Source organism: Megalops cyprinoides, chromosome 17, assembly GCF_013368585.1.
Source record: "Megalops cyprinoides isolate fMegCyp1 chromosome 17, fMegCyp1.pri, whole genome shotgun sequence".
NCBI lineage: Eukaryota > Metazoa > Chordata > Actinopteri > Elopiformes > Megalopidae > Megalops > Megalops cyprinoides.
Genome location: NC_050599.1, coordinates 6,828,279 through 6,842,605, shown reverse-complemented (window position 1 = coordinate 6,842,605; position 14,327 = coordinate 6,828,279).

Here is a 14,327-nt window from a genome sequence, read left to right as displayed (position 1 = left end):
GACATTACACGTTCAGGAACATTACATGTTCATTCTTTTGTCCTTTGCAATATAGCTGAAGATTTTTTTTCCCCTCCCCATGGACATGTTCATTACTTTGACATGTAGGGACAATTGTTTTAAAGAACGAACAAAATGATTGGACCCTATTCTGTCATCAGGCAACAACACTGATTTCTTTGCCTTTTACAACATTGTTCTTGTAATACAGCATATAGGCAAGGCTAAAGCTGGTTTCTTATTTCCAGCATCCTATTCAGTTGGATTCCTACGACAATCTCTTATTCTGAAGGTATCTTTGTCCTTGGGACATCTAAGAGGTTAACCGCATCAACACATTTAAATTGCCTGTGTAACTACAAAATAGCAATATGTGCAAGGCTGGCATTTGTTTTTGAAAGGTCAAATAACTTCTAGCAAGGTAAAGAACAGTGTCCTCTGGTAGGTAACATAGGTTTCCTGAAGCGGGAGTTGGTAAAACTTGGTGAACATGTGAGGAAGGTGTTAACAAATAAGGGAGATGATAAATGCTATTGTAATATCAAACCTGCCATGATTTTTTGTGATATTTGAATTGCATACATTATCGAGAAACATATTAGTCAATTAATCAATTAGGCAAGCAACTGGCTATACTAGAGAGTGTGCCTGGAAGCTACATACAGCCCAATAAAAGACCGATAAAATTATTTTGGGCCAGGAAAAATACAACTTCCTTTGGAAAGCGGAACCTGATAATTGAAAGGCTAACTCATTGCAGGGTAAATTCATATCTTGCCACTTAACTATCAACAACTATGAGTGTGAATTTTGTTTTTGTCTAATGTAAGGTAATAGTATAATTCGGTGTGTAATTGATATACTTCATGAACCTGCTGGGTATAAGCAGGTAGTATGTTCAAAATGGAGTGGAGGCTACTGCCCCTCTAAACACTAGGCTGTGTGTGGCTTGTGCTTTTTATTGATTTATCTTGCTGTTTTGTCGTTCGTGCAGTACATATGAGCTAGCCAGCTCACTCTACATTTTTTCTGCCTTATGTATTGTGGATTTTGCTGTGGTTTGACGCATATCTAGTTATGCAAATTCATTTATTCAGTTATTAGGCATTCATCAACTTTTTCTGTTGTATATTTATGAAAACATAGTACTACACACACATGCACGCACACACACACACACACACACACACACATTTCCCATATTTCCAATGTGTATTCCTTGCCTTTATTAGCTAGAAAGCTAGCAATCAGCAACACAACCACAAGGACCCAGATCTCCAGTCACTGCACTTATATCTGCAGCAAACTCCAAAAAGGGCCTCAAGCTTAGTCCCATATTCCCCAATATCATTTACTTGGTGGACAGCATACCATCTCAATTAGTTACACACACACACACAAGCTGCTGCCCACTAGAGACATACTCCAGTGGTTACTGTCTATTCAATAGATCTTGAGGTTTGGGTCTTTGTGGTTATTCTGCTGATAGATCATGTCTTTACATTACATTACTGTCATTTATCAGACACTCTTATCCGGAGTGACTTACACAGGTTACATTTTTTTAGATGTTATCAATTAATATAGCTGGATGTTTTTATTGAGGCAATTCTGGGTTAAGTACCTTGTCCAACAGCACAGCAGTACTGAGTAGTACCCATCAGGGAATCAAACCAGTAACCTTTTGGTTACAAGCCCTGCTCCTTACCACTATGCTGCACTGCTGCCCTTATCTATTGCCCTATATTTATAGTCAAATATTGTACAATGGACAATAAAATGTAGCTGTGAAGTAAATGTGTGTAAATATATCTCTTCATTTTATAGTTGACATTTTCAATTTAAAAAGGCATAACATTTGTCATTTAGAGGTATAAAACCTTTAGGTATACTTTCAGTTTTTATGTCAAAAAAAAACAAAAACAATAATGAAATGAATCCCACTAAGCAGAGAAATTAATGTGTGGTGCTTCACGTCAACACTCAGCTCTGAACAGGAGCAAATGTACATCATGATAAAAACACAACAGTCATTACATTAGCCATGCCATATCATGTGGTTTGCGCACTATTGAAATTCTGAGAAAACTTCCCTCAACCCCTTGAGCTCTCATGGAGTGCTCTGCTTGCAGTTCATGCACATGTACATTTTCAGTTTTATCATCCATTATAACAGTCCATAATAAGGTGACATATCTACACTTTACCACTAAATGTACCCACATTACTTTCAGTATGGCTGTCAACCAGTATTAAATATGTTATTTCAAGAAACTCATTGGCCGCTACTGTGGCGACATATACAATTGAAATATTCTATGCTGGAGTCTGGAGGCATGATTGTATTTTTTATTAATGTCAGAGAGGCATTTTGATAAGGCAGTTTATTAATTCATACCAGTCATGTCTTTGTTTTTGTCATTTTACATAGGTGTCCCTTTGCAGATAGGCCTACTGTATGTTACAGAAAAATTACACATCAGTAGATGTAATGATTGTGAAAAATGTTCTATCCAGAATATCCATATTCACTACAGCTAGGGACACAGCTCCCCATATGCATACATGTAATTGTGACTTTTTTTAAATACCATCAAGGATTTTTTTTTTGTCCTTTTAACAATGGATATATCCTTAAAAAAATTATTTGTAAGGAAATAACAAATAAACTGGAAATTATTTGAAATAGCAGCAACTAATACCATGATTAGGTATGATAGCCTGAGCTGACACTATAAATTCTATTTTCAGCACAAGCTAATACAATTTTTCCTCAGATAAAAAGCACTGTTTATTGTTTAAAATTTATTTACAACTCGTGTAATTTATATAGAATGATTCTAATTCAGATAGGAGCATCAAAATCAGCTGATTTTGGGACACTGAAAGACAAAAGGTTGCCTTTTTCTAGTTATCCATTCTACATTTATTTTGTAGTCTAGTGTAGTGCACAAAACCTCCCTGAGGGTTTGTTATAATTTGACACAAATGACTATGCTATAATTTATTAGCTTTCTACGTAACATGTAAAAATGGCAAACAGTTTATTGTAAAAATTATTGTAAAAAGACTGTCATGTCATTGTGCCATTTACAGTCGAACGTTAATTCTCAGACTCTGTTGCTATTGATTTCTAAAAGGCTGTCTCTTTCTCTTGAGTCTAAAAGCCATTTTATCCAACAAAAATCAGTTCTCCATAGTTGCTGGAGGGTTGAGCCAAGGACACAACTACATACTGTGATCCAGAAATAGACATCTCTGGGCCACTTTGTATAAATTCAGCGAAATATAGGAAAGCCTCCTATAGCCTCATATGAAAGTATATATGTCCAGTGGGCATGGAATATCCATGACAAGTTTTATAATAACAATGATTAATATTGAATTTATAGTGCTGATATGCTGAGTCACTTGGATCAGGTGACTGCCAACACTGTCACATTTGATATATATTGGCAGCTCAAAGCCACCTCAACATACCGTATGGTGTGACAGGATCACAAGAACTTTAAGCTATACATACAGTAAGTAGCTTATATTATTTCATATGGTGAAATGTGTGCAAATGTTAGAAAAATAAAGCTGTCCAAAAGGCTCTTTGAGAAGCACATTTCTGGAGGTGCAAGAATTGATGTTGCATGTTGCATGTCAGAGCAGAGATATGGTGCCTTCAAAGAGGGCTTTGCTTTTAAACAATACAAGGGTGCAGACTAAGGACACATTCAAGCCATACTATTGGAGGAGGTTACAGGTTACTTATATCTGATAACAAGGAAGTATAACACCATGAAATAAGGTTCAGTTAAGCAGTACAAAAAGTAAAAAAACTGAAGGTAAATAGGTCAGCAGGCCTCTGAGAGGTATTAAATTAAGAGTTATAATAGAGTTAATAATTAAATTATTATTTATAATGAATTATAATGTATAATGAAAAACTTGGAATCGGAGTGACTGCAGAATGTAGCCAGCAGAATGAGCAGGGATATGTAAAAATGAGTTCAAAGTACTTTTCAATGCTATGAAGGATCACACAGAGAATTATTAATGCATGGAACAGATCGGGCTTCGAGCAGCCCTTGATACATTGCAGACTAGCCTGGCATGGTCAACCAGGGGCCACATGCAGTACTTCAGAGACCGATATGACCCCTGAAGTGAGTGTGAGGGAAAAATTCCAATTTGGATTAATGATATGGCCAAAAATGTTATCGTTGGTCCTGTGAAATACATAAAAGGCTATTACAGCTACAGAAAACTACAAGGTCATACTCAAATAAGGATTACCCCTGTTGTTATGATTTCAGTGTTTCACTCCAACTAACAATAAAACAGTTGGGAGAGATGGAGATCAGGTTCTTTCATGCTTTACTAGCATAATCAGAGAGTGAGGATGTCAATCCCACAATACAATGCACACTCAAAGTATGGGTGGAAAATGGTATCACATTGCTTGACACAATACATAACGCCAACCAAAGAGATACATCTGAAAAACTGTGCATTCCACAGTCAACAACAAAGACTGTAAAATACAAGGAGAACATTATGAAGAGCGATGGAGAGAAAAAAAAATACATACGAACTAACAAGGCACCTGTCAAACTTGACATGTTTATGATCAAACATTGATCATAAACATCAAAGCGTTTTAGCCCACACAGCACTGGCAATTCACTAAAGTAATTAATGTGGATCAAATAGTTTTATTCTCTACAATAAACTTTGCATAAAATTATTACACCATCAAATATTTTTTCCATGTTTGAATTTTTTTAAAGGGCCTTCGCAGATACAGTCAATTTTATGTAGTCATTAAGAATGAATTGTTTATAAAGAGCAAATAATCATGGCTAAAGATGACTATTATGAGTAGGTTGCACTGTATAATAAATTGAGTGTTTCAGTATTATTATTGATCTTTGACAAAGAAAAGACACTGTAAAACTTTGGTTCCTGCTCTGGGTCAGAATGGCCTCCTCTGTTCTAGCCAAAATGACAAGCTTAGATGGGCTGAATGACTCTTTCCTGGCATTAAACATTTTATTTTTACTCTGATGTAATTTGTGGGGCTCTTTCAGAAAATAAACCAAAGAAAACTCTGTTACAATTTGTTTGTCTTGGATATCGTTATATAAAGGTGTATCTTCAAAAAAACTGGATCAATTTCGTTTCTTTGAAGCCTTGTTCTCTGTTGACCAAGATAAAATGACAGTGTTGTCATGCTCAGATGTCCACATCACAACCCTGCAGTGCAGTGGCTCTCCTGGTCACTGTTGATTGTGTAATAAATAATACTGGTTATAATATATGATTTAAAAAGACAAAACCCACATGTTGTGTGGAGTCCCAAGGACATAAAACTTAATTAATATGACAGTTATGAACATACCTCCAAATCCCCACCCCCACTCTTACACACACACACACACACACATACACAGATGTTTAATTTTACCACCTTAAGGGCTGTTTTCTTTTCAGTTTGACCACAAAATTCTGATTCCTGTTAAGACAACATCCAATCAGGATGTTAAATATAAATTGTAACTGCAGTTGTTACAACAAAACATTTTGGGGGAAAAAAATCAAATGATTTTTATTCATATAATCAAGAGCAAATTTAATTTAATTTAAAGCAAATTTAATTTAATTTAAAGCAAATTTAATCTACAAAGGACTTTTTCCTATGAACCTATGTGACTTTTTTTTGTTTTTATTTCAAACTGAGTCAAAAATGGTCTATACCTATTATAAAATGTATTTTCTAAAAATATAGTTTTTGCAATAAATTTTTGCAAAATATATTATTGGGTAGTCCAAGTCAAATACACTCCTGGCTGGTCACTGAATGACATTGCTTAAACAGCAAACATTTCTTTCCTGATTTTGAACCACAGGGGGTTCATGTTAGGTCTGCGTGGAAAACACATGCTTCAAAGAAAAAGATTTGTACAGCTGAGAAAAATCTTTAGGCCTCCTGATAAGAAGCCTGACTAACAAATGCATCTTATGTCATCATCATTAGAATTGGCTTTTCATCAGTGCGGTTTCCTTTCATGAGTGTTTTAGGATTTTTTTTAAGTTTATTGATTGGAGCCTTTCAGAAACCTAACCCCAGCCTTTGATCAGGCGGCATAGTATAAAATTGGTTGGATTTTTTTTTTTTATTTAAAAGGGAATTAAAGTAAATTGTGAAAAATGTAAATATTGTACAAAGAATTTCAACCACATGTTCCATTTAATGATTTATGTAAAAAAAAAAAAAGAGCTCTGCTGTATATTTTGAATATATTTGAAAAAAAAAATAAACTGACAGAGTCCTGGGTCAGGCCTATTAAAGTTGTGGCCCTTACACCAAACTGGGCCCACGAATGGTTCTCACTAACCCACAACACAGCCACTAATTAGTAAATAAAATAGTATAGCATGTGCTATAGTTTAACTTTCAATGACCTCTGCATTCAGACCTGCAAATTTCAACATCAAATATGACATTTCATCATAATGTTTGCTAAGATTTTATAGACCAACTCTGACCATGACAATCAACAAATGGCGACCATGCAAAAACCCATTCAGGAGTTAGATAAAACATTACAAATACATTAGCATTTTCATCAATGCAAACTTTACTCTCAAGTACCAAACACTTCAATGAAAATTTTACTCTAAATTTCAAATGATTCATACTGTATAGTACTAGTACTTTTTTCCCAACTGAATAATCTAACTACCTGAATAAATGAATAATAATAAAAGGGATAAATGTAATGTAAATGAATAATCATACGGGCTGTATATTTTATTAAAATAACTGAAATGTTGACTCACCCACTGGATTTAATGCCAGCCATATAGCAACACGCTAACATTTCACAGCCTGAGGCCCTGCAGTATCAACCAAATGACCAGATGGAGCCCACCATCCTCAGTCGATGACTCTCGTTCCCCCCATCATCTCGCTGGACCACAGCTGCCAGCACTCCGGCCTGAGCTGCATGATTCTCCCTGTCTGTCTGTGTGTATTTTGTTTTTGTTCCTTGTGTTTCCTTGTCCCACCTGCCTCCTCCTGTTACTTGGCCACACCCATCACCTGAAGCCTGTTCCGCCCACCTGTGTCTCGTCCCCTCATCATCTCCCAGCCTACTTAAAACTTGCTGTTTTCCTTGTTCTTTGCCTGATTGTTGCAGTGTCATTAGTGGTTCGTTCTTGGCTCTTGTAAGTATACTTGTTCTGTTCCTGTTGGTTATTGACTCTGCCTGTTCCAGATTACTCTTTTGCCAGCTGTTTCTGATGTTATCTGTTTTCCTCTGGATTTTTTGGCTACCAACTTGGCCTGGTTTTTCCTCACTTTGATTTTTGCCTGTGTGTTTTGGACCCGACATTAAAGAATACCTTTTCGAACTGCCCATATTGTCTGTGCCTGGGTCCTTTCCCTGCAAATCCTGACAATAGCATTCCATCCCCATAACCACCCCTAGCACCAGCGGCATCTGTGCTATTTTTATTCTGCATATTAATGAATGACCAATATATGAACAATTATGTGCATGTCTTCTGTCATAATTCTATAAATGCAGTGTAATTCTGGTGAAGAGGCTTTTAGTTTGTCTGCACATGTTTTGTTGCTGTTATGGTACAAATTGGATGACTAATTTTACTTGCTACTTACCTAGCCTCTTATAAGATGTCTTCTGTGAGCACAATGAGAAGTATAATTTCTGCTTTGCTATTTTCATCTGCACATGAAGGAATGGCCAGCAAATAGATGTTGTTTATGGACAAGTGCACAGTAAACTGTTTAAATGCAATGTACTTACCATTGATGTGGGGGGGGGGGGGGGGGGGAACGATAAAATGTCTTTGAATGTGCACACACTACACATGAGTAGGCATTCTGTGTTTTAAGCTGATTAGCCCACTGGCTGCTTGAGTTTTCAATGTGGACCACTAGCGAGCACAGCTGGCTAAGACATCAAGGGACCTATTTAGGGGATGCAAAGCACAATTGCTATTTCAGGACTGTAAATGCATGAGATGGCAGCTATGTTAAAGTTTCCATTTCACACACACACACACACACACACGGTGTAGTCATGTGCAATTCGGTTTGTTTTGACACATGAAATAAACCCGTGTAGTGTGCAGTGTAAGCTAGTGGGCTAGGGAACAGAGTTTAACAAGTTGTAGGAGTGGCAGAGGTGTAACCATGTACTGAGAAATCAGGAGCAACAAACACAAAATGCCCATCTACACTCTACCCAAATACCACTTTACCCCAAATATTCATGACCACATACTAATTTGTTTTCTTCACCCTCCTTCTCAGGGCAAAGCACTAATGCAGTGATGATGAAAATCACACCTGGTAAAGCTGGTATTTTTGTGGAATATAGCGATGAAATGACCAAAATCCATTGCATGGCATGCACTGCTGGTCTGCACCAAGTATGAACAGCAGACAAAATATTCCAGTCTTTTGACACCTCAATGTTGGTCTGTGAAGGCAGGCAATAAGGTTTGTTCACACAAACAAGTGGTCTCAAGAAGCAGCACAGTCTTTTTTTTTTAAAAAATCGCATCATCACACTGTCTCGTAGTACACCAAAAACTCAAAAGGGGTTACTATCAGATGGGTCTGAACTCCGTTTCTTCATTACATAACCTTGCACATGATTTTTCAGGACGATCTGGATGAAAAATGTAGAGTGATAATTTTATTTCTTTAGTCACCAAAACCTAGATAAAACTGATGGCATATCAGTTCGAGTGAAGAAGAAAATTCTGTAAAGAACCTGGCTGTTAATCAACCTAGCAAAAACATATATACGAATAAAACCACACAAAAAGTATAATTTATGCTGCTGTGTATTATCTTTGAGGTTCTCCATACACGTAGTTCAGCTTTAAAAAAAAAAGACAGACTCAAACAGACTAGCTCAGAAGACTCATATTCAGGACAGTATCACCCTTTGAATTTGTGTTCTCTAACTCATCTTGAACCAAAGATAACATTTAAATTTGCCAGTCCTTATGTGTCAGGGACCTTTGGGTTGGTACATGGAGGGCTTTGAATGGAGGGCTTGAATACTCACATTCAAAAAAAAAAGTCATGTTTTTGCAAGAACATTACAATAAACAATCCGGAGATTAATTAAGATTAATTAGTCCTTTTGATTTATATAAAACTCTGTGCTGTTAATCAGTCAGGCTGTATTTTCATTAAATTAATCAGTCCTTTTGCAGCGTTATTAAATTCATTTCCTTAACGAGGAAATGTCATTAAAAAGTAGGCTGTTGATAAGAGGGAAATATCCTATTTACGTAAGAAAATATGATTCCAGCAGATATTTTCACCATCTCTCACCAGTCATTCTCTTTGGCTTGGAGCCTCTTGCCAGATCCCTGACGCCGCCGCTCCCTCAGCCCACCGGAGCGGTACTACTGCGTCACTCGTCGAGAGCTGCTGGCCATCATTCTGGGGCTCCGCCACTTCCAGTCTTACCTCTATGGGCGGAGGTTCGTCCTGCGCACCCACCATGCCTCCTTCACCTGGCTCCTCAACTTCAAGGAGCCAGAGGGGCATTGACAACATTACTGTACAGTGTAAAACTTGTCTACCAGCGGTGAAAATGCTGTCAACATCGAAATGCTCAATATCAAACCTGAGGAAACATCTACAGGTAAGTTAATGTAACCGTAATCAGTCACATAAAATAAAGTACCTCCCTCCCCACCATATTTTTCATGTGTGTTCAAGACATAATTTAGCTCTATATTTTGCTCGGTGCCTGTCCAGTAGGCTACATATTTATGTTCAATCTCCATTCATGACAAATTAATTGCTAGCTAGCTAACAGACGCCTTTTGCATAGCCGCACCTCCATTTATGAACTCTTTGATAGAAAATCTTAGCTAACGTTAGTCCTCCTTGAATAGTGATGTAGGTAGCCTGTGTAAGATCTAATAACACTCACTAACTTAATTCAGCATTGCGTTTTCATTAAATATTAACAGAGACAAAGACAAATGTACTTACTATTAAGTCAAAGACATTCTTCACTCTCTCATGAGATATGGTTAAAATAACGTTTATGCAGTATGTGGTGTAATGCCATCCCTTTGTCCTTTCTGATAAAGAGTCACTCTGCCCCCTGTGACTCCCAGCATGTCCCAGGATCTGAGCTGCAGTTCGGTGGAGCAGAAGAGAGTTCTAAAAAATATATTCTCTGAGCTTCAGGACTGAAATGAGACTGTTTGCATATTAGACATTTGTAAGGCAGAGTTCAGAACAGCGCAGTCTATAACCTCACGGGTCTTGACAAAGACCTTCATGGAGCCTCTGTACTGCATGTGAGCTGTATTGGAGATATTACATTTGCTTAGCAGATGCTCTTGTCACATAGCTTACAGCTTTCATAAGTTGCTTATTTATACAGCTAGGCATTTAATAGGGCAATTTGTGGCCAAATTAAATCAAATAGGCAGTTACGGTTAAATAACTAGCCCAAGGGTACAACGGCAGTGGCTCCTTGGGTATTCAAACCAGAAACCTTTACAGGTTACAACCCCTCTTCCTTATCACTGCGCCACACTGCCTATGAATGCTGCATCATAGCAATCACAAAATGTTTTTCATATACCAAAACTATTCACTGCAATATTTTAAACATGCAGTTAAACAAACAAGTGTTATGTTCTGAAGAAGGCTCATACCTGAAAGGATGCTCATTTGATTCCCCACTGGGACACTGCTGCTTTGCCCTTGGAAAAGGTACTTAACCAGTAATTGCCTTAGTAAATATCCAGCTGCATAAATGGATAACACCTAAAAATTATAATCTAAGTTGCTCTGGATAACAGCATCTGCTAAATGCTGGTAATATAATGTAATGTAGAAGAAGACAAAAAGAAACTCTCCCCTCTAGTATAATTGCTATAGAAAGTTAAGACCAAAGTTTTTTTTCCAGTTTGTACAAAACACTTGTATAATGCATAATCCATTTTCTTCCTTCTTTCATCCATTCAACCATAAGGCGTAACCTGAAATGCCAACACCTGATTGGTGAAGCCAGCATTTTCCACCCCTGCCACACTGGTAGACTGTGATGGTTCCCACCAAAATTAAAGGGCCTCTGAGCTCTGACCTTTATCAATCTCAGAACAAGGATGCTCTTTGTTCCCATTCAGAAAGCTGTCTGGCTGTAGCCAGCATCATGTGTATGATCTCTGCCTTTGTGCTAAAATAACCAGGCAGCAACATGATGGGGACCTCTCAACATTAACAGAGCAAAAGTACTGCTGTATTCCCAGTGCAATGCCGATGGCCTCTTCCAATGCAAATGGTCTCTTCCTCTCATCCTCAGCACAAAAGCACTGGTTACACATATATGAAAACTACTTATAGCTCATAACGAGTAGTCTTGATGGTTGCATGAGTGCGTGAGTGTGTGTGTGCGCCCGTGTGTGCAAGCTCGTGTGGCCGAACATGTGCGTGTGTGTTTTCTCTGAGTAGGAGTGCTAAACAAGGGAAATGTAAATGTAAAAATGTGTGTTACTGCTCTTCTGACATTCACACAATGGATAGAGCAGAGTAGTGAGCGTATTGGGAAAGAATGGCATGACAAGTAGAAAATTTACGAAACTGAGATGGTGCCACAGCATCCTGTTATTCTGTGATCGTTTAGCTTTGGTGAGGACACCCCGAATATGTCATGATGAAGGGACATGTGGCCACATGCCACCCCTCAACAGTGTGACCTACTACTGCAACTCCCCATAGTATGCCTATTTACAGCACAGTACCATTACAGTACGCCCCATTGGCCCAGCGTAATACTGACCAACCCCTTTACAGCAAAGGGTGTCAACACCAGCAAACACTATTCAACACATGAATAGTTTCTTTATTGTTTTCTTTAGCCAGTGTGAAGTGAAAATATTGAAAGCAACTTAGTAGAGCATAAAACGTTCGCATATCTTAAATGCTCTGGTGATCAGCTTCACAAGTTTTATTATCTTGCTGTTTCATTTATGTCAAACATTGTAAGTGAAACTTTAAGAGAAGGCAAATGTTCAATAAAAATGTGTATGATGTAATGTTACACTTTAAAAACTCTTTTAAAACTCAAAACTAACAATTTGGCTTGTATTAAAACTGTCAGACAACTACTTTTGTAGGTAAAATTTAGCTTCTATTTTACACGTGTAAAGAATTTTGAAAGCAGCATGGTCTTCCTAAAATTAATTTTTAGCAAACCTTGAATCTACCAGTTTTTTTTCTGAAAACAGACAATTTCCTGATAGCATTAAATTTGTCCAATAGTAATGCAAGTCATTGTGCCACTTTGCACACACAACCCATACACCCACAATACAGCAGGCAAAAAAGAAACTTTTAGAAAGTTATTACCTACAATTGGCTCTATATGTAGTCAGACACAATCTTATCAGACCTAAACAGACTGTTGATGAGCTGCATAGTGCTTCTTTTAATTTCCTTTCCAAAGATCTGTCTTTTATTCAGCAAAATATGAGTATTGCAATATAATCGCTAAATTGTTTCTTTCATTGTTTGCTGTATTACATTGAATTTAATGTTAAAAATGGGTGGAAGGCATCAGCACTCTTATAAAGAGGTCAAATTTATTTTGTGCTTTGACATAGCTTTAAAGGTATTCAATTTGACCATTTTGTTACGGGAACATAAAAGCCTGTTTCAGATGTGCTGTAGGTGGAAAATGTGGCAGGTTTTACCAGTGATCTTTTCTGAAGATAACTTGTTAATAGCACAATTATGCAAATTGTTGTTCAAAGTAATTATGCAAAATTAGTTTCCTGTAGCAGTATGATCATTTTTTGATAGTCCTTATCATTTTTACTTTAGCTCCTGTTGCTTAACAGATATTTTCAAGTAATGGGATGTGAAGTCTGCTGTATTTCAAGGCTTTTATTATGCCATACAAGCATAAAATCAAACATTTTTTTTTATTTTTTTATTTTATGAAAACAGTGGTTCTCAAGAGCAGGCACATACTCTCATCTATGGGTAAAATGACAAGCCTGACTGTGCCGAATAGCCTGTCCTTCACATTTATCTTTGTATTTTCCTGTGTTCTTATACACAATAAGGCTCCAGACAGCTGTGAAACGTCTGTATGTATTGAGAGAGACAGAGACACAGAAAGAGATAGAGAGAAAGAGAGAGAGAGAGAGAGAGAGTAGAAGTAAAGCTGTAAAGAAGCTTGTAATACAACTTCACCAGCTTGCAGTCTGACTCCCCCAAACAGCTGACCCGATGCCCTGCCATACATACTGTATGTTATGCCTCAGCAGTGGTGAAACCACATGCTGTGTTACCTCCGCATGGCTGTCCAAGTGTGCAGAGTTTCACTCATCGAAATTCACATCTCAGCCTAAATACATTGACTTTGCTCATTAAAATTCACATTTCATCCCCAGGATAGATCCCCTGTCCTTTTGAATTCTACTGTCAATCTGGGTTATGTTTAATGAAAATCTTGTCCCCATAATCCACACCGTACAGCTGAAAGCAGTCATCAGTGGCTAAATAAAAGAAAGGATGTATAATCACTTCCTGCATCAGTCCAAGGTGGATAAAATCAGTGCTGTTGTTCAATGGGGAATTTATATGAATAACATGTTCTTTAGCTGAGCAAACCATATTAAAACACAGTTTCTGTGGTCTGAGATAGACAGAATCAACTCTCTCACAGGAGAAGCATACTTAAATACTGGCCGATGAAATTCTGGCATTTTTAATGCTACCTTTGAACTTATTCCTCCATTAAGTGAATCCAGTATTATGAGATGTCTCAGCTACTGAATTCATTATCCCTTGAACAGTTCTGCTGTGGTTAAAGCCAGAAATATCACACTGTTCTGTCAGGAAGAGAAACATTCACTTGGAAGCACAGAGCTGTGTCAGAGCTCATCAATAATCCTATTGACATGCTGGACCAGTTAATTTGCTGCGTTGATTAATCAATAAGGAGACAAAGAGATAATTTGCCACTCTTTCAAAATGAACATTTTTGCTGAAGGACACATATTGAAAGCTTTTCTTAAATATCTATGTACATCTGTTTATTTTAGTCTCCCTTATTGCACTGTGAGATCAATTATTCTTTTTTTTTCTCAATAGACTCTTACTTCCACAGTGATTTGGCAAAGGTGCAGGCAGTGGAAAAACTTATATAAAATGTTTCCAAATCTTTGATTACGATACATTGATGAGCAAGACCTCTGACTGTGAGTGTTCACAATGTACTTCTGACATCTACCCTGTACAGGATGTAGTCCTACAA